Source organism: Artemia sp. Qi Xiang Cuo, chromosome 8, assembly GCF_049724085.1.
Source record: "Artemia sp. Qi Xiang Cuo chromosome 8, ASM4972408v1, whole genome shotgun sequence".
Classification (NCBI taxonomy): Eukaryota; Metazoa; Arthropoda; class Branchiopoda; order Anostraca; family Artemiidae; genus Artemia; species Artemia sp. Qi Xiang Cuo.
The window spans coordinates 37,899,092-37,918,998 of record NC_142801.1 but is presented as its reverse complement, the minus strand read 5'-3'; the positions used below and the strand labels follow the sequence as shown (position 1 = coordinate 37,918,998).

Here is a 19,907-nt window from a genome sequence, read left to right as displayed (position 1 = left end):
GTTTTTTTTTAACTGAAAGTAAGGAACGACGTTAAAACTTAAAAAGAACGGAAAATAGTCCGTATATTAACGGTGCTGCCCCCTCCGAAACACCTCGCTCTTTACTCTAAAGTGTTTTATTTCTTAACAAAAATAGAGTTGTGACAAAGTCAAACTTTAGCGTAAAGAGCAAGGTGTTAGGGGGGCACAGCCCCTTTGATATACGAAATAATTTCTGTTCGTTTAAGTTTTAACGTCGTTCCTTAATTTAAGTTAAAAAAACTTGTTTTGTTATTTAATTTTTTAACTGTTTTGAATTAATTCAGGTTTTGATTTTGGCTCTCCGTGCATGAATAATTAAAAAAAAATTCCATATTAATTTTACTTTTATTTGGTTAAATGGCTTTCTCGAAAGTTGTTTAATTTTATTTACGAACGTTTTCATTAGTAATAAATATACGTAACTTACGAATTAACTTACGTAACGAACTTCTATATTCATATATTTTTATACGTATATTAGGGGTTCGCCCCCTAGTCAATACCTTGCTCTTTAAGCTAAAGTTCGAATTTTGTTCCAATTCTTTAAAAATGACCCCTTAATCACAAAGGCCGTTAATTAGAATAAATAGCTCTTATAAAAGTACTAAAAAAAATTTAGCTTAAAGAGCGAGGTGTTGACTAGCGGGTGAACCCAATCATATACGAAATATTTTCTGTTCGTTTTAAGTTTTGATGTTGCTCCTTATTTTCAGTTGAAAAACTTGTTTTTTTTATTTAATTTCTGATCGTTTTTTAAATAATGCTGGGAAAGCCGACGCCCCCTTCATAGCAATGTCCCTTCCCCCATGAAAACTTCCTTCATGGTAAGATCCCCCCACATAAACCCCGACCCACCCCCTCACCCCACTACCAGAAAAAATACCCCCTGAAAACGTCTGTATTCTTCCCAATAACCAATACTATATTTTAATATTGGGTAAAGTTCATAACTTTCAGCCCTCCCCCCGAGGACTTCGCGGGATTAAGTCATCCTGAAAGACATAGTTATCATATTTTCGACCATGTTGAACAAAACGGCTATATCGAAATTTTGATCGGTTGACTTTGGGAAAAAGATGTGCGTGGGAGGAGGCCTAGTTGCCCTCTATTTTTTTGGTCACTTAAAAAGGGCACTAGAAACTTTTAATTTCCGTTCAATTGAGCCATCCCACAATATTCTAGGACCACTGGGTCGATACGATCACCCCTGGGAAAAAAAACAACAAAAAAACAAATGAACACACATCCGTGATCTTTCTTCTGGCAAAAAATGCAAAATTCTACATTTTTGTAGATAGGTGCTTGAAACTTCTACAGTAGTGTTCTCTGATACGCTGAATATGATGATGTGATTTTCATTAAGGTTATATAACTTTTAAGGGGTCTTTCTCCCTTTTTTCGAAAATCAGCCAAATTTTCTCAGGCGCTTAAATTTCGATTGGTGAGACTAAAATTGATAAAACTTATATATTTGAAATCAACATTAAAATCTGATTCTTTTGATGTATCTATTGGTATCAAAATTCCGTTTTTTAAAGTTTCGTTTACCATTGAGCCGTGTCGCTCCTTACTTACAGTTCGTTACCACGAACTGTTTGATAATAAGACTTGCTATGTTAGCTCAGATGGTAGAGTGCTCACTTTGCATAAAAGTGGAAAAGGGATCAACATCCCCCATCTTCGCTTGTTTTCCCGAAGAGTAGAATATGGTACTAATTTCTGAATATTGGCGAATAAAAAAAATTTTTTTTTTTAGCACAGTGTAAAACGTAGGCAGCAATCAAACCTTATTTTTATCATTTGGATTGAGGTATAATATATTTTTCCTCAGTAAAGAAATACTGTTTGCTTATGAAATTTAAGTGAACCACAAATTGTAGCGTAAACAATGCAACAAAACTTGCACAAGAAGAATTTAAGGGCTCGTCCCCCCCCCTAGAAAAATCCTGAATTTGTAGGCCCTTTTCTATTCAATTTTTTTATTATTTTATTGGACTCTCCGTTGAAAAGAATTTCTGTGCACGATTGTACGTGCTGGACGGTAACAGAAGGATTTCATGTAAGACACTTAGATTTGTGACTAATAACTAACTGATTACCTTAATCAAATATATATTGCATACAAAATCAAAAAGAAATTCAAAAAATATTTCCTTTTACCCATACATAATATCAAAGTAGGCTGTTACCGAATGCTTTACACTTTGTCGCAAGTACAGCTTATATTTAGTTCTACATTTTGAGAAAAACTCAAATTAGTATTTTTTGTACAATTGTCTTAGTTAGGCAAACAATAGCTGACGTTGTCAATGTACACGCTATTATAAACTAAAAACGAGCTAAAATTAATAAAAGAAATCAAAGTTCTTCTGATTAAAGTAAATTGTAAAATTGAAACTTAAATCAAAGAAAACTTGTCGCTCCAAAGCCTATGGAACATATAAGCCTTTTTAGGTTTAAAATTAACAAAAAATGTGTATGCATGATATTGCTGTGAATTTCTGTAGAAAGGAGAGTAATTAAGTTCATGTTTTTTTGTTGTTTTTTTTTGTCGTTTTTGTTTCTGTCGAAAGGGGTGAGTTGATTTATTTCACTATATTTTGATTTGAACTTTCGGATAGTGTGTTGTATGGCCTTGTTTGGCTTATAATAAATCTATCTATATATATATAGAATTAGCGCAAATAAATATCTAATCTAAAAATGGGATTAAGTCCGGAAGATTTAAAATGGGTAATGTCTCTAAGGGGGAACTTTATGCCTCTTTGAGGACGATGGAAATATTTAGGGAAGGCTAGGTTGAGGGATGGTCCTTACAGTTGCCCGATGTGCGGAGAGACGGATGAGTCTTTGTGTCATTGTTTAGGGGAATGTAAGGAATTGAGGGAATTGCGGGTGGAAATTTCTTTTAGGGAGGTTTGGGTGAGAGATTAGATTTTGGAAAGTTTGAAAAGTAGGTGCTATTTAGATATAAGAATATTGGATGGCTCGTCCGAGTAGGCCTGAAGCATCGCGAAAATTTTCTTGAATAGTCAGTTCTAGTGTTTTGCCAGGTTGCGTTTTGATGTTGTATTTTTGGCTTGTTTGTTGTGTTTCACCATGGCCCAACAGCGCTTTCGTGTGAATAAATCTATATATCTATCTATCTATATATCTAAACTTACTACTGATATTTCTCTATATCTGTAGGATTATGCAAAACTGGTGCTTTTGTATAATTAAGACGTGTGTGATTCTGTTTGTACCAACAAGTGTGACTATGGTGTCGCTTAGGCACGAGTCCAACGGAGGGTGGATGGGCTTAGTCCCTTTCTGTTTGTTTTTACCCATGTCAATGATCGTCCACCAACCAATGCACTTCTTCCGTCCTTCTGACTGCTCTATCTATTTCCTTTTTACTATACATTACATTCCAGTAATCTGTAAAGACCTTTTATCTTCAAAATGTATCGCTTTAATTTCAGACCGAACTAAATACTTTAGTTGGATATTGCAGCTCTCACCTAAAATAATCTGAGTTTAAGACTGAATGATATTTAAAAGACAACCCCATGCTGACCAAGGTATATTTAGACAAGCTAATCATAAACGTTGATCAGCAGATGGATAAATTTCAAGTTTTCCTACTATTTTCAATTTTCTGTTGAATAGGATTAACAAAACCGCTAAAGTGGCGAACAACAGGGTCAACTATACCCAGCAAAGCTACCCATGATTTGCGACAAGCCATCCGTATCTATAATTGAACTAAAAGTGCCTGACCCCCCTCGGATACACCTTTTTCTCATCTTTACTGGTTTTATTACAAACCCACCACCTGCCCGGTTGAGTGCCTCTTACTCACTAAATTGAACAGAAGATACCCCATCGGTCACACCTTTCAATAAAATACCATTGGGTTTCAGCCTATATTTCAGAGCCACGGTCTTTACAACCTTTTGAGCCCTTTACTAAGTAAGTCAAGAAATGGATTGGAAAGGATGACAGTTTAAAAAAGCAGATTATCACGTCGACACGTGCTGCTGTCTTTGTTCAACCAAAAACCCAAGAATAGTTTGGTTCTTTTTAGAGAAGTCAACCATAACATAGCTAGCGTTAATATTGTTGTTAAACTTATTTGCTTCATGAATATCATTCGTTTTACCCTCAAAAATCCAATTCTTTTATTCAATGCTTTATTGGTCTATTGATAAAGCATCTGATGAATCAAGGTTATGCCTTGACGAATAAATGTTATCAGTCAATTTTAGTCCGAAGTTACCGTTTTGTACGCTTTTTTACATTTAAAACGATTAAGGCTTTTCAATATGTGAGTTTATGTCACAGTAAGAAATCAAACTAGTGCTTTGACCAAACATCCAGACTTTTTGGCAAAAACTCAATGGATGACAAAAGGATTTAAGGATCCTGGCTCGTTTTTAGATCTTAAGTTTTAATTTTAGGCTAAGCTGTTTTGTCATCCACTAGTTTTCATCAACATCCTAAGCATTTGATCAAATAACTAATTTTGTCATATTTTACATCAATAATCTGGAAAATAGGGCAGTCAATAGAGGAAGTATTTCTTGCGGCGCACATGCGAAATGAAATGCCGCAAGAGGGCATATTTCCCATAGAGATCAAATACATAACAAATGACGGTAAGGAGGCGCCGTTTTGTTGATTTTATTATTATTTGATAGGATATTACTGTTTTATTCCATAGTTTCTGGATCGCTCAGCCATGATTAACCCCGGCAGCAAGGTCATACTATCTGTGGGATTTTATCATCAATTCTTTGACTATCTAATACAATGTTTTGATAAACAGTCGACAATAATATTAGGGCCGTTCTTTTGCACTAAGATCTTACATCTAAGATCTAATATCTTTCTGTGAAGATTTCTGTTCTTTAACTCATCTTTGTTCTAAGATCTTACAGCTCACTGATGTTAGCAAAAAATGTGAAGGACGCCATCTTTCTGCTACACAAAACAATGATGAGAGAACTTTGATGCTCTGATCATTGTTCTTAGACCGCTGATCAGAGCAGAATGATGAAAGACGTTTGCAAAAGAACGCTGCAAGATGTAAGATCTTAGTGCTAAGATTTCACTCTTAAGCGTTCTTAGTCTAAACATATAAGATCTTAGCACAAAGATGAGTAAAAGAACTGCCCTATTGAATCAAATTAATGCAAAGATATCTGAAGTCGTATATGTAAGGTATTCCTTTGGCTATAAGTAGGGTTGGAAAAATAATATAATTTTCAAAAATTTATGTGTCGAAGGAATAAAATTATTAATTCTTTTCCCACAGCACACATAGATACAACTTCTTATTTACCCTTTTCTTTTTTCCTTTGTAAGGCCGAAATCTAAGAAAAAAACTCATTATGTTTTTTTTTTGTAAAGACGACGCTTTTATACAAAACGAAGACTTATCATTGCTAAGCGTCAGCAAAAAAAAAATCTTCTTTCACATGCATGAATATTTAACAAGGTTTAATAAAGCATTTGTAAAGCCTATCCAAACTTATTATTGCTGAGATAAAAAGAAACTGCACCTGCTATTTCAAAAACCGTTTTTCATACCTTACTCATGTCATTTTCCACATTAGTAGGAAGGGGGAAATCATATAAATCCATTTCCTCTGTTAAAGTTGGATTTTTCTCAGGGGTGAATACAGCCTGATGCGAACCATCATTTCTCAATGTTAATGAGTAGTATTTACCATACTTTGAAAAAAGTTTTCGAAAAAATCAGCATCCTAGCTAGAGAGTGGAAGTATTCTTTGACTTGGAGCAAGCTTAGGTTGCCAAAAAAGTGAAAGATTCGGCTCATTAAAAAAAATCCCAGATAAAAAAAGGAGGAGGGGGTTCTCTTGTGCTTCCAAGACTTCAACCAGATTCAAACTGTAAAACCTTCTATACAACTTTTGCCCACTAATATTTGACTTGACGAAATCTTAAACTACAATCACCAAAATGGGACTGTCTATTGAACAGCCCCTTCTGCGATAAACATTTTTTCATTTTTTATTGCTATTTTTGACTATTTCGTATATGGACATGTGTAAAATCATTGGAAGAAAGTTGCATTCCTAACTGGACACTTAGAAAGTGAGTGCCTTGGGCGCAGAGAAACAATTGCCTCCTCAATATCTACATGACGGGAAGCTATTAAAGAGTCCTTCCAATTTCTCATTATTCCCTTTTAATTGTTCTTTTAAGAGTAGTCTAATAGTAACATAAATGCTGCATGCACAAATAACTTGTAGATACCAAACCAGGTTTATTACTTGCATTGCAAATTGTGCTAGTTCTAGTTGTTTTTTTCGTTGCTTTTCATATTAATTAATGACAAAATGCTATCAACTGATTGTTTTATTCATAAGAAAAGACCTTTTGTGTTTCTTTCTAAATGTCATACTCCCTGTTGCTGTAAAACTAGGCGTGGCACCGCCAAGCAAAAATAAAAGCCATAAAAAGACAGGCCGTAAAAAGTGCAACCGAGATGGCTTTTTACCAAAATCCGAAATCTTTTACCCTATTTCATTCTATTCTTCTAATTACCGCCTCCTCCGAATTGTGACAAAAATATCAACCTCAGGATGGAAAACACTAAGGAAGCACGTTATAAAATTATTCCAAGCTGTGACCCTTTTCAATGGCAGTGTTTGATCCCACATATGAAGGCACGATAATGTTAAAAAAGAAGTGGCACATTCGATCGGAGTTCTTCGCTCTTTTTTGGATGAAGTTCAGATAAAATAGTATTCAGTAGTCGCTTGATTGCTTCGTACTTATATATATATATATATATATATATATATATATATATATATATATATATATATATATATATATATATATATATATATATATATATATATAATATAGATGTTAGTTTAAAGTACTTTAGAAGTTAGTCTAGAAACTGCCGACGTAAAACGTCCGCTTTCTTCTGTTGTCCTTTTGTACTTCAAAACTTAATCTTTTGCGCTTTTGAAAATGTAAACCCTTCTTTTGCAATGTTTACAGTGCGTGACCAGTACCTGAACCCCATTATTTAGTGTTAAACGACCCACTTCTAAATCCTCGTAAAGTATTCCGTTGCAAGATCGAAATGCTTCCGGTTAAAGAGTCAAACAGCTACCAACTTTTCAAGTAAGTCGCACGTCTTTTGTCAAACCCAGGTGACTCCTGTATTTTATTTGGGCTAAATGTCCTTTTCATAAAAAATCAATTGACTTGAAATTAACAATAAGATTGTATGGGTCCATCACCATGATTCCGGTGCGTTGTGATTTTCCAATACAGCAATATTCGATAGGATATTCAATATTGAATACAATGTAGATTCACCACAAAGATTTGCCCCTACAAAAAAAAAAACCTTTCATGATGCTTTTCTGGAATATTTATGGTTCCAATCGACTGACTTAATTTTACGGTTGTGCTAATATTCTATTACCACATAAAATATGCACACAGCCAAGTCCTTCCAAAGATTGGCAAAATAATTTCTTTAATGGGGGAATATATAGCACTGACAAAAAGTAAATTTTTATCTTCAACAAAATAAATCGATTAAATGTTACCTTACATCCTTCAAATATTACCAGGTTAATCCAACTTTGGCGTCCAAAGGACAGGGGAGATCAGAGGGATCATTCATTCCCAATCTGCAAATACATTCATAAAATCGGGAGTATGGCACAAGTCAGGAAAAAACAACTTTAAAACATTTACCACCTACGTTCCTTAGATGGAGACCCTTGGCTCCTTGGGTAAATCCTAGGAAGGAGGGGTAGTTTTTCCTACAGTGTATGCTAGCATATGTTTGTAAAGGACCAAAATCTAATAAACAAAAAGTCTATATAATCTTGACCCGTCTTTTCTATTGAGATGAACATTATGAGGTAGAATATATCCTGTTTAAAAAGCTACCTAGTATATAAACAACAAGGTTCTTTACTCAATCTCTTTCTTTTCTTTTTTTTACAAAATAAAAGTAATAATTGTAGACAGAACAATAAGGTTGACATAACCCCAAGTGAAAAGGACCCCAGGCTACAAAAGTGTCTTTTTAAGCACAGGCTTCATACAGTAAAAAAAAACTGGGCCTGCAATCCCTTTAGTAAAAAAAAAACTGGACCTGCAATACCTTTTTGAAATCAAGATGATGCAAAGATTTTGATCGATATAACTTTGGCTACCTTGAGCCTCAGCCCTCATTCCATATACCCCCGCCATGCTTCATATATACAGACATGCTGTAACTTCCGAATCGAGACAGTCCATGGAATTATTCATGGAATGGTCTTATGTGGTCGGATGAATATCCCCAATGAAAACACGGGTAAGTACCCTACATGCTTTACAAAAATGTTGTGCCTCTACCCAAGCTGGTATAAAAGGGCTTTGAAGTAATTAAAAGGGCCCAAGTCATGCAAAACACTTATTGATAAACAAAAGCTTTACAGATAAGTTTTGTGAAAACGGTGGGTATGTTAAGCATTATTAGAATAACGACCGTGCATCGAGCTTCACAATAAGTAAGCTCGCAGCAGTTTGTTAATTTTACAAAAAATCGGCTATTATTTCTCGGAAAAGTTTATAGCTATGAAGATTTCTATTGTGTCTTTTCCTCTCTAATTGTAGATTAATATATTTATTTTGATTTTGTAAATTACTCTTTTTTTATTGCAGGTAAAAAACAATCAAGGGTTGAAATATAGACACATGGACACAAAGCATTAAGGAAGTAGTGAGTATATAAGCGGAGGTAGGAGGTTATACAGCATCAAAATTCTACTTTATATTACAAATAATAAATATTAGAGTGAGTTCCCAAATTGTTTATACATTATTCCTTTCCTTTACTTCCTTTCTAATCAACGAGATTGTCAGTAAAGCAATGGCTGCGTCCGAATTCCGCAATTACAATTTTCCGGTAGACCACTGGTTTTTATATCCTACTCTCGACTGTTTACATCACAAAGCATATAACCTCCTCATTCTATCTGGATTTGACGGAATCTTTCTTGGTCATTTCATGCGTGAATTCCAACGAATTCTGTTATGGATTCTAGCGATAACAATTAACGACCTACAGCGGTTAACTATAGGGGGTAAACTTATCAAATTTTGCCGAAAGACCAACTAGGACAAAAGATCGTAATTGTTATTGAATAAATAGTCATCTTCCCACGTTTTTATTTTATCATATTGCAAATATGAGTCCTTCAAAAGTGAATTTGGTCAAAGGCCCCTTGTTTCTTTCTTAAGTTATATCATCAAGTCACTTAATTACTTATTATCACTTAATTATGTCACTTAATTACAGTAATATTGTATAAAATCAAGGGATTATGACGAAAAAAGTTTTGCCTTTGAGAACTGAATATTTCTTTTGGAAGCACAATTGACTAAATCTGTTCTGAATCCAGCCAGTGCTCAGGGGGTAGGTCCATTGGGTAGGTTTAGGGGCCCCCCCCCCCCTCTAAAGGTTGAAAATTGCACTAAGTAAAGGGTCAGAGGGACAAAAAATACCAATGGAAAAGAGCAGTTTAATCGGTGCCCCCCCCAAACATTAATTCTGTATCTGCCCTTATCAATGCTCAAAAATACAAGCAAGCACCCAGATGCCTGGGACATATTCTCCACCAGCTATAATCAGTGCATTAAAAACAAATCGTTTACATTAATGATTAATTTAGGGAAAAAAGGTTTTTGGCGGAACTAAAGAGCGAAGATGAAACTAGGAATGAACAAAAATTATTGCTTCGCAACTTATGCATCATACATATAAGAAAAAATAGTTCAAATAAACTGACTCGTAATATTTCTCTATATTTGTTGAAGCCTGAAAAAATTCGCTTGGTTACTTGTTTAACAGTCCTAGACAGTGGCGTCGTTTGGGGGGTGGGGCAATTGTCCTCCCAATAATTTAGAGAAAAATTATTATATAGCCCGTGCCCCATAATCCTCCGTATGTGATCCCTCTCCTCCCCCAATAAAGATGCTGGAGCTACGCCCCTGCTCCTAGGATATCCCAGTGTCCCACTAGCACTGGAAAGAAAAAAGCCGCACGAGGGAATAGAACTTATTTTCAAAATTCCCAAAAATTCGTTTTAATTATTTATCGTTACTGTTACGATACACCTGAAGAGTATTTATCATTATTCCTGATTTAGCTCTAAGTTTGAGTGAAAATAATCATTTCACCAGATTGTTTTTTTTTTCAAAATCGTTTTTTAATTTCCACTTTATCAAAGGATTGGGATAGGAAGTATCCCAGGGGGAGATTTTAAGCACCGGGTTCGATTTTTGGCCAAGGAGGTTTCAATGATAAACGACAAGAAAAGGCTTTTTTTTATTTTCATATGCTAAGCATATAGATGTAACTTCAGTCGAATGAGCCATTAGACAGCTTTCTGCGATGTTTCGGTGCCCCGCCATTGCTGGAGAATTAGAAAGAATGAAAAGAGACAAGTCAGCGTTTCAAGCTCTTTGTCGAATTTTCCTGAAAAGTGTTTCTGTAATTAACTTTTACTGTTTAGATTTACTGTTCTATAAATAACATTTGTTATTCCAAAATCTATAACTAAGTGAATTTTTTGTTCACTGGGTAGTTTTTATCTCAGAGCGTGTTTTTTAGTTTCCACTCAAAGGGTGGGGGGTGTTGTAAGCATCCAGTTAAGGTTTTTTGGTGATGGAGATCATAATGGTACCCTCTTTATGTTTTCCAGCCTTTCAACTCCATAGATGGCATCCAAAGGTGCCGGCTTTGATACCATATAGCACTTCACGATGGCGTTAACTAGAAAAATTTACAAAAAGCGCGGAGGTATGATCAAGAGCTTTGAATTGAGCCATCAAACATCTCTCCGCAATATTGTAATGGTGTGCTAGTCTGGCTAGTCAGCTGATGATTTATAAATAAACATGATTCACGCCCGTCTTATTTTCCCTGTTTTTTTAGATGTGGGGCTCTAAGCCTCCAATTGAGGGTATCCAGCCATGGAAATTATAATGGTATCCTTGGTGTGATTCTTAGCTTTTCAACACTAGACATGATACCAAAAACTGCTACTTTTGGGGACCCATGACACTTCGCGATGGCGTTATTTAAGGTGAATTTACCAAAAAGTGTACATAGATATCATCAATAGTTTTGAAATCAGCCATTAAACGTCTCTCTAGGATTTGGCAGTAGGCTGCTAGCTCTGCTAGTCAGCAGATGATTTACGAAATTTACTAAGGGGGTTGAGAAGGGGGTATATATGAGGAGGGATTGTAAACCTCAAGATCAGGATTTTTAACCATGGAGGCTATGCTGGTACCCTTTTCATGCTCCCAAAGCCTTCCACTCAAAACGGCACCAGAAATTGTCATTTTTGGTATCATGTTGCACTTTAAAAACATATGTAGATATGAAAATTAGTTTTCAAATGAACCCTTAAATCACTCTCTACGATTTTTAAGTGCCCCATCGAATTGTATAAAGTGAATACAACTAAATTAGCCCTTTCTCTTTCCGAACACTGTGTTAAAGAAAAAGCAGCTATTCAACAAAAATATTGGGGAAGGGGGGTCGGAGTAGCAGCATGCCCCTTATATTTGACATAATTTTTATTTGTTTTAAGTTTTAACGTTGCTCTTTACTTTCAGAGCAAACAGTTATTTTTATTCAATCAACTCAAGCAATAGGTCATCTTTTTATCTATTTTCCTGTTTATTTCATGTCGTTGAACAAGCTAGCATCTGTCAAGTTCATTTGCAATTAACCAAAACCAAAACGTTCATATATCTTTTTTATTTTCTTTGGAGGCAGCATTGACCCTACAAAGTAAAATATTTTAAGAAATATTCTATAAAGAATTATCTATTTTTAATGACTATAGTTATTTTGAAGTTTAAAAATGTTTATATTGTTAAAGAAATGCGACATTATTTTATCTTCTTGATCAAAAGCCTAAAGACGGACCTGACGTTTTGTTCCAAAACGAATGTGCTCTATTAATAGATCTTTATCAGCGAGACACATTTGGAGAAGCGTAGTTACCTAATAAAAGAGAGTTCTAACGTAGTTGGAATAATAAAAGCTTTCAGCACTTCTAAGCCGTATTCGAAACAAAGCAGGCTCTCTACAGACATCTCTGTACTTCTGCTGTTTTGACGAAATTTTTGGGGATTTCTTAACTTGTTCCTAAGCAGTGGAGGTTGGAATACGGCAGTTTCCACAATATCCGAATGTTCCATTTGGACAACTTGAAAAAAATGGAACTAAAGGGACATCTTTCTTGTGTTCTATACGCTCCTTGGGATATTCCTCTGATACCTCTCCGTGTCATCCGAACACTTTTGAGTGATTTGGTGTTGTGAGCAAATGTAGTTTCTTTTACTAGCTGCGAACACCACATAGTAAGCAAAATAAAATGGTTTCTTATTACAAATTTTACAAATAAGTAGAAAACAAATCCAAGTCCTTATTTAATACACAATAGGTCAAGTACGTCTGTAAAAATTTATTTTGGGGTCTACTGAAATTTCGGGGTGGGAGCAAGCTCATCAAAACCCGCAAGAACAGGTGTGTTATGTGGGAAATATTGGAAAGTATTTTGGAAAATATATGTGGAAAATATTGTGCACCTGTAAAAACCATACATTTCGAAGAGCAGCCTAAATGATTCCACTTACCATTTGTAAAACTACCTGGAGAAGGATAAAAAAAAAGATTTAGCCCTCACAAGCGTACATTGGGACCCAGAAGAGCGGGAGAGGCAGCAGATATTTGTGCCCAACCCCTATAAATACAAAAAAAAAACATTTTAATACATTTGTAAGGGATAGGAACAAGACACTTTACTGACCAAAACTTCGTTTTCATATCTTTGCCCTTACTTTTGGAAAATTTTGATAGACACGCCCTATCCTTGTTGGAAAAATTTCTTCATGTGCTCACATAATCTTAAATGGCTGATCGGCTGAAATGCCTTATCCACCACCATCTTAAACATATTCTTGAAGCAGGTGTTATATCGATGGCAAAGGGTTAAGTCATGCAAATATGAAAGGCTTAGCGGTAACAAGTGATTGTTGGTCTCAAACTCCCTTTTGTGCTCTTCAGAAAATATTTTATGATGACAAGCTTAGAATACTCTGTGTCATATGAATTCCTCAGAGTCGTCAACCATGAAATCTAGCTTCTAACTTTCAAATTGATTAGGTGAATACGAATCGGTTATCATTCAAGTTTGGACATATCGACAATTCTATGCCACAAAAGTATAAAAAGAGAAAAACTAGTTTACAAAAAATATTCATAATAATAGCTAGATTTCAACACTCAAGATATGTCCGAGGGATTATCCACTTTTGGAAATCGTGCAAGCCTGGTGGCACGCTCTGTGCCCCGCTTGGGAGATGAGTGCAAATAGTGAAGCGAATTGTGCCGTAGATGGTGTGAGCAAGTGAGGTGTAGTAGAAGTGTGTCATGCGTATTGTAACTAGTGGTACTCCAAGATTTACAAGGATGAAGTCTCGGTTCTATCACTGATTTTTTTTTTTTCTTTTTTTGCATCCAAGGCCTGTCATTTTTTCTACAGGCAAAGATAATCACAATACACTTCACTGTTTTTGAAAACTCGAACCAAATTTGATTATTTAGATAAAAGAAAAGAGAGAATGGAGATGCAAGGTGAAAAGCTATTAAACTTATATAATATATTTTAGCTCTAGGAAGATAAAAAAGTATGGTATCAGACACTTACAAATCCACGCATTTTTATTTTAGAGGATTTCTAACGCTTGGGGAGGGGGAATAAAAGTTTGATGCAAAATTTAAAGCCGATACAAAAACCGTTTGCTGTGCTACTGCTCTTACAGGAAGATCAATCAAAGATTAATTAATTTCAATTATAAACCGTGAATAAAATGATAAGAAGTAATAATAGTTAAGCCAAATTATATTTAAGTCACACGTATCAAAGCCTAAATTGAACAAGTTAAACATTACGCTGTGTTATTCGAGAAGAGAAGTGGTTTGGATTCATAAAGAAATCTGGGGGAGGGTAAAATGTGCCTGCGTTGTGAAGGAATCCCGGAGAGGTTTATATGCCTGTGAAGAAAGCCAACTTTCTTCAGTTTCACTATTGCGAAGTACCAAAAGGTGCTCTATTATAATTTTCGCCTTCTTCTATGAGAAAGGCAGCAATAAACGTGTGGACTTCGATTCAGGAGACTGAATACCTAACTGAATGGTAAGAACTTTTGTTTTATTTGTTTTACGCATTTTATTTTCCTCACGTAGTAACTTTTGCTTGACTTAACTCATTGTACTTGAGTGAGAACCTTGACTATTATTTATTTACTTAGCAGGCTTTTTAGGAAATTAAGCAAGAATAATGTGAATTGCAAGAGTCTTTTGCTTCATCCATTGGATTCCATTAAGTAGAAGTGCTTCCCAATATGTTATTTAGCAGCAATGTCATTTATAGGACAATTAGGCATCCGAGTTATGATCATAAAATTGAAATCTTTGCTGTTTAGCAGTGAATAGAGATCTACAGTTTTCATTTAGGAGGACTTTATGAGCAAATCAACCCATAGCAATTTTTTTTTTTTGTCAAAGCACTTGATTGACTTTTAGCTTAATCAAATCGGATCTCCCTGGGATAAGAACTTGAACCCTAAACTGACGAAAAATATTGGCTGTTTAACAGTGGTAATTTTTTTCGGCAAATGGCCAGATTTACACTTTGCTCTCTATCATTGCAGATTAGCGATTTGAAGACATCTGTCCCCATAAGAAACCAACTGCGTATGTTTTTCAGTGTATGACTGGTTAAAGACATAATTAAAACCTGGCTATTGATTTTATTTGTCATTTTCTCGCTTTTGTTTAGCCAGATTAATCGGTTTGAAATATGAATGAACCGTTTAAGAGATCTGTTGTTGTCTAGCGTATAATTGAATATTTGTATCATACCTTCTAATGGATATAAAAAAAAGTATTATCGAAGATAGCACATCGTCTCCCGAAGACAGCCTTTGAAGGCCGTGTGCATGGCTTTTGCCCAAGAGCCCCCCCCCCTAAATGGGAAAATAATTTATCGTCATTCAACATGTCACATCTTCTCCACCTAGCTGAAGATAGAAGTTCATATGGGAGTTACATCAATAGACTGGTGAAAGAAGAGACCCCAAAACAAGCTTCAAGGACGGATGGGACTGAAGTAAGTCAAGTATCGGAATTCCTTTCTTTTGCTCCTTTTTTCATAGAAACTACGCAAAGAATGGCTGGCAGAGAATAAGGTGCTGAATTTGTATAGAATAAGAAAAGTGGACATTTTGTCAGGGATCGAAGTTCAACGTCTATTGCTTAGCATGAAAAATAAATGTCTGTTCAATCCATTTTCTTTAACTTCCGACAAATAAAAATGCAACCTCTTGAAACAACATCATTTGATAACCTTTGTAACACTAGGTACAACTTAAACTGGATATTATTAGCAACGGTTACGTAACTTAGAGGAACAAAAGGTTATCATTTAGACTTCGTGAAATTATTTCTAGCGTTTAATATTTTCATCATATATTTGCACAAGGGTCAAATTAAGTTCGCCTAGGACTTTGTTCAGCCATGTATTTCCAAGCTATACAGAACAACAGTGGAAGACCACGTGTTTTGGTATACACCCAAAAGTCTGGCAACACACACGCAATCAGAATTGAGTCGAAAAAAACAGAAGAGTCATATCACATTTCCGCTGCAAGTTTAATCGAATGGACTTCCTTTTCCGTCAATACAATCGCTAAACACAAGAACTTGGAAAAGTGTGATAATTGCAACAGCACGCGTAGAGGAAGTGGTTTTCACTTCATATTTGGTCTGTAACTAAGCGATAGTGCAAATGGTACTGAATGATAGAAGAAAGCAGGGATAGGCAATCATATATACAATAGTCAGAAAATATATAATTCCAGTCAGCAGTGACCTAAGGGTTTGATGTCCCAAACGTAAGTTTGGTACTATCTCATTATGCAGGCCTCTCTAAAAAGTCAAGTTGGGTTAATGCTAATGAAATAAAATGGGATGAATATATAATAGTTTAGAAACAAGTTTGGGCTATATATTTGTACATTAGGGGGGGGGGGGGTTAAAGCATTGTATATATTAAATATGTAACCTAACCTAACCTAGGTACCTTTTTCCCACCCTAACCCCCCAAAAAAACACAGTTTAATATCGTATACGCAATGAAAACCTTGCTATCATTACCTACTCTATAACATTTAAGACGTCAAAAAAGGGTTTTATCACTGCCTACTCTATTGTGATTAACCCGAGAGGCCCGCATAATGGGATAGTACCGTAAGTTTTTATAGATGCCCATTTCTACGCTTCCTAAAAGGTTTTTAATCATTGGTGTCAATTTACGAATGCGTACGGTCGGTGGTGGACGAAATTTATTATCTAAAATAAAGGGAGGGGGGCAAATTTTTCAATGATAATACAAAGAAAAAGGCATTTTTCAATGAAAATACCCTAAAAGGCATTTTTTAAATCCAGGGGGGATTTAGGTCCATTGACGTTTCAATCCGTTGACCAATGGACTAAGGCCAGCTCTTTCATGCAATTAAATAAGAAAACCAGTTTTTTCCACTGAGAGTAGGGAGCAACATTAAAACTTAAAACAAAAAGAAATTATTACGTATATGAAGGGGATTGCCTCCTCTTCAACACCTCACTCTTTACGCTAAAGTTTGAATTTTGTCCCAATTCTGTAACAACGAAACCTGAAACACAGGGTTCGTTTAATTGGAACAATAAGAGACTTTTTTCAAAAGTAGTAAAAACTTTAGCGTAAAGAGCAAGGTGTTGAGGAGGAGGCAAATCCCTTTATATACTTACTAATATCTGTTCGTTTTAAGTTTTAATATTGCTCCTTACTTTCAGTTGAAAAAACTTGTTTTTTTAATTAAATTTTTGGTCTTTTTTTAAATATTGCCCGGAATTCCCGCCCCACATCCACGGAGAAATCCCCCTCCCTACGGAAATAGTCTTTTAAAAATCCCAGTGAAAATTTACCCGGGACAATTACTCTTAACAACTCCACACGTAAGATTGAGACGGAAAAGAGAAAGCAAGACATATAAAAGAATTGTGTATAAGAATTCTGGCAAAGTCCCGCAGTCTATAATTTCCCCTGACAAGTTCACTCCCTAGAAATTTCCCTCACCATGGAAAAAAACGTGAATTTCCCTCACCATGGAAAACGGGTTTTTCGTGACTGGTTTCCATTGCAGTATATAAAAAAGTACGTTTAATACATGAGTACCGCCTAATCCCCTCTATATGTTAAATATTCAATAAAAATATACCTACATCGTAGTTTTTCTCAATGACACTAAGCTAATTATAGCGTACTGCAGGCAGACAAACCGGTTTTTCTCAGATCGTACAGATCATACTTCTTGAATGGGGTTGGGATATTAAGCAAGTATCGGAAATTCCAATAATTATTTTTTATACTTTTAAATGAAAGAATAACTTCATTTGAAGTTCCCTACCCTAACTGCACATGGCCATTAAAAAGCAAGAGAACTGGCAAGTGTAAAAATAAACAATTATCAAATAAATTACTAGTCGTGGTCCCAACAGAACGAACCGGATAAAGCTTATTTCACTGCTCCCTCTGCAAAATCTACGATAATATCACGTACTTTTCCATTATTCAGAACACATCCAAGAAGTCACGTTAGGTTAATCCTAATGAAATATACCAAAATATGATGAAAATATAATAATTTAGTAATCAAGTTATGGGAACTACCGCAGAAAATTATGGAAAGTAGGCCGCCCAGAATGCATTATATTAAATACCTAACCTAACCCAAATACCAATTCTATAGATTAAATATTTAATTAAAATATACCTAACATAGTTTTTCCAATGAGCATAAGCTAATTGTCTCCGAAAACAGATAGCTAAACCGGCTTATGTCAGATCTTGCAGATCAAAATTCTTGAGTGTGTTCTGAATAATGGGCATGTACCTAATATCAATTTTAGGAACGTAATAAATTAGTGGTGTCACTTGAATTTATTATTCGGAACTGCAAATCAAAGTTACAAATTGCCAATGATTATAAACGAGCTTTAAACTGTCTTATTTTCCGCTCATGTAACTAACCATTGAAAACTGAAACGCGAACCATTTGCAATTCTTCAAACAAAACTCAAGTGAAAAATTATTCAATCAGCTGTTACAATAAACATCGATAAAGACTGAATCCGTGAGAAACGTCTACGACGAGAGCAGTCAGGACAAGACAAATTACAACAGCTTATTGAACCATTTGTCGAGGCGTAAGTTCTATTCCAGTAATTAAGGAGTTAATCAAGAAGCAGTACAAAGCGGTACCTTTGGGCTTTTTGTATCTTCATCAGACTTTGGCTCGATAACCAACTTATTCATTAAATTTGTAGCTAGGTTTGCAGCGCTACTTAATTATTAAATGATAATATCTCTCTTTGAAGACAAGAAGATAATCAGGGGGAAGGTGTAACTCCCTCCGATGGATGGTTTCATTTTTTTTATGAGTTACATTCTTATTTAATCGTTTAACATGTTTCAGATTCTTATATACTACTCGGTTCTCAAAAGTCAAGATTTTGCTTCTCAAAAATCCAGAACCAGATAGAACGTTTGAAGAAGACAGTGACCTCGCCAACATATAAGCTTCATCAATTTTAAAAATGTTTGTAAACCTGAAATACATTATAATGCTGAAAAAAGTGACTTAACATAATGATGAAAAGCATACTGTAAACAGATCCTCCCCCTCTCTGCAGCAACTCCTGGCTCTTGAACTTCCCGCAAAGAAAAGCACGAGTAATTTGTGTGAACACCAATCATTCATAATTATAACTAAGCCATAATCCTTTTCTACATCAGCCACTTTTTGGTAAGCCTAATATATACCAATAAAGGATTGACCCATTTTTTTTGGTGGATCGGTTAATTTTTCACTGGGGGGGGGGGTATTTAGGGGAGGATTGGATTTTATATACAGTTTCTAAATAGTTTTCAGTCATTTGGATACCTCACACTTTTAGCTCGCTGGCATTGTGGTCCAATTTAACCAAAATTGTTGTTTTGTTGCAGAAAATGCCGGTTTGCTGTGACGTGATATCTTTCATGACTTAAATGATTTATATTAGTCCTTTTGATTACGTACGATTTTTGATTAATTAATCCAACCTCTTGGGGGGGGGGGGAAAGAAAAAGAGGAGACAAAACAGTTGAGGAAATATAACTAAATGACTACCCATGCTAAAATACAATTTTTCACGATTTTTAAGATGTTGAACTGTGAACCTTTAGTGAAAATTTTTAGATCACGCACAATTGATTGGCCATCTTAGAATTTTCCTTGCCTGGTCTTTTGGCCCTGTTTAAGCAAAACTTGTTTTGTGGCACAAAATGACAGACACCGCCAGTTTGTTGTTGCACTATCTCCTTTGTTAATCAAGAGTGGACTTAGATTTATGTTTAAACGAGCTATCTTCCAATATTCTACGATCAAAATGATCACTCATGGAAAAACGGTGATACTTCACTGCTAACTATGTAAAAATGAGATTTGTTTTTGTTTTTCAAGGTAGGAGACTGTGAGTGTCTGTTCAATCAATTTTCCTAAACTTCTGACAAATAAAAATGTGACCTCTTGAAAAAACATCATTTGATAACCTTAGTAGCACTAGGTTCAACTTAAACTGGATATTATAAGCAACAGTTATGTAACTCAGTAGAACGGTTTTAGGCCATGACAAACTCTAATAGGCCATTAATCCAACCTCTTGGGGGGGGAAAGAAAAAGAGGAGACAAAA

General features: G+C 35.3%; 1 long non-coding RNA gene across 2 annotated transcripts in view; it reads right to left on the bottom strand.

Moving 5' to 3' along the window:
• Positions 1 to 19,907, bottom strand: part of LOC148949372 (uncharacterized) — a 75,398-nt gene that overhangs the window by 34,485 nt on the left and 21,006 nt on the right. For both annotated transcript variants that reach the window (XR_016142079.1, XR_016142080.1), the window contains exon 2: positions 7,605 to 7,688. This is a non-coding gene — a long non-coding RNA (uncharacterized LOC148949372). The remainder of the gene's footprint in view (positions 1 to 7,604; positions 7,689 to 19,907) is intronic.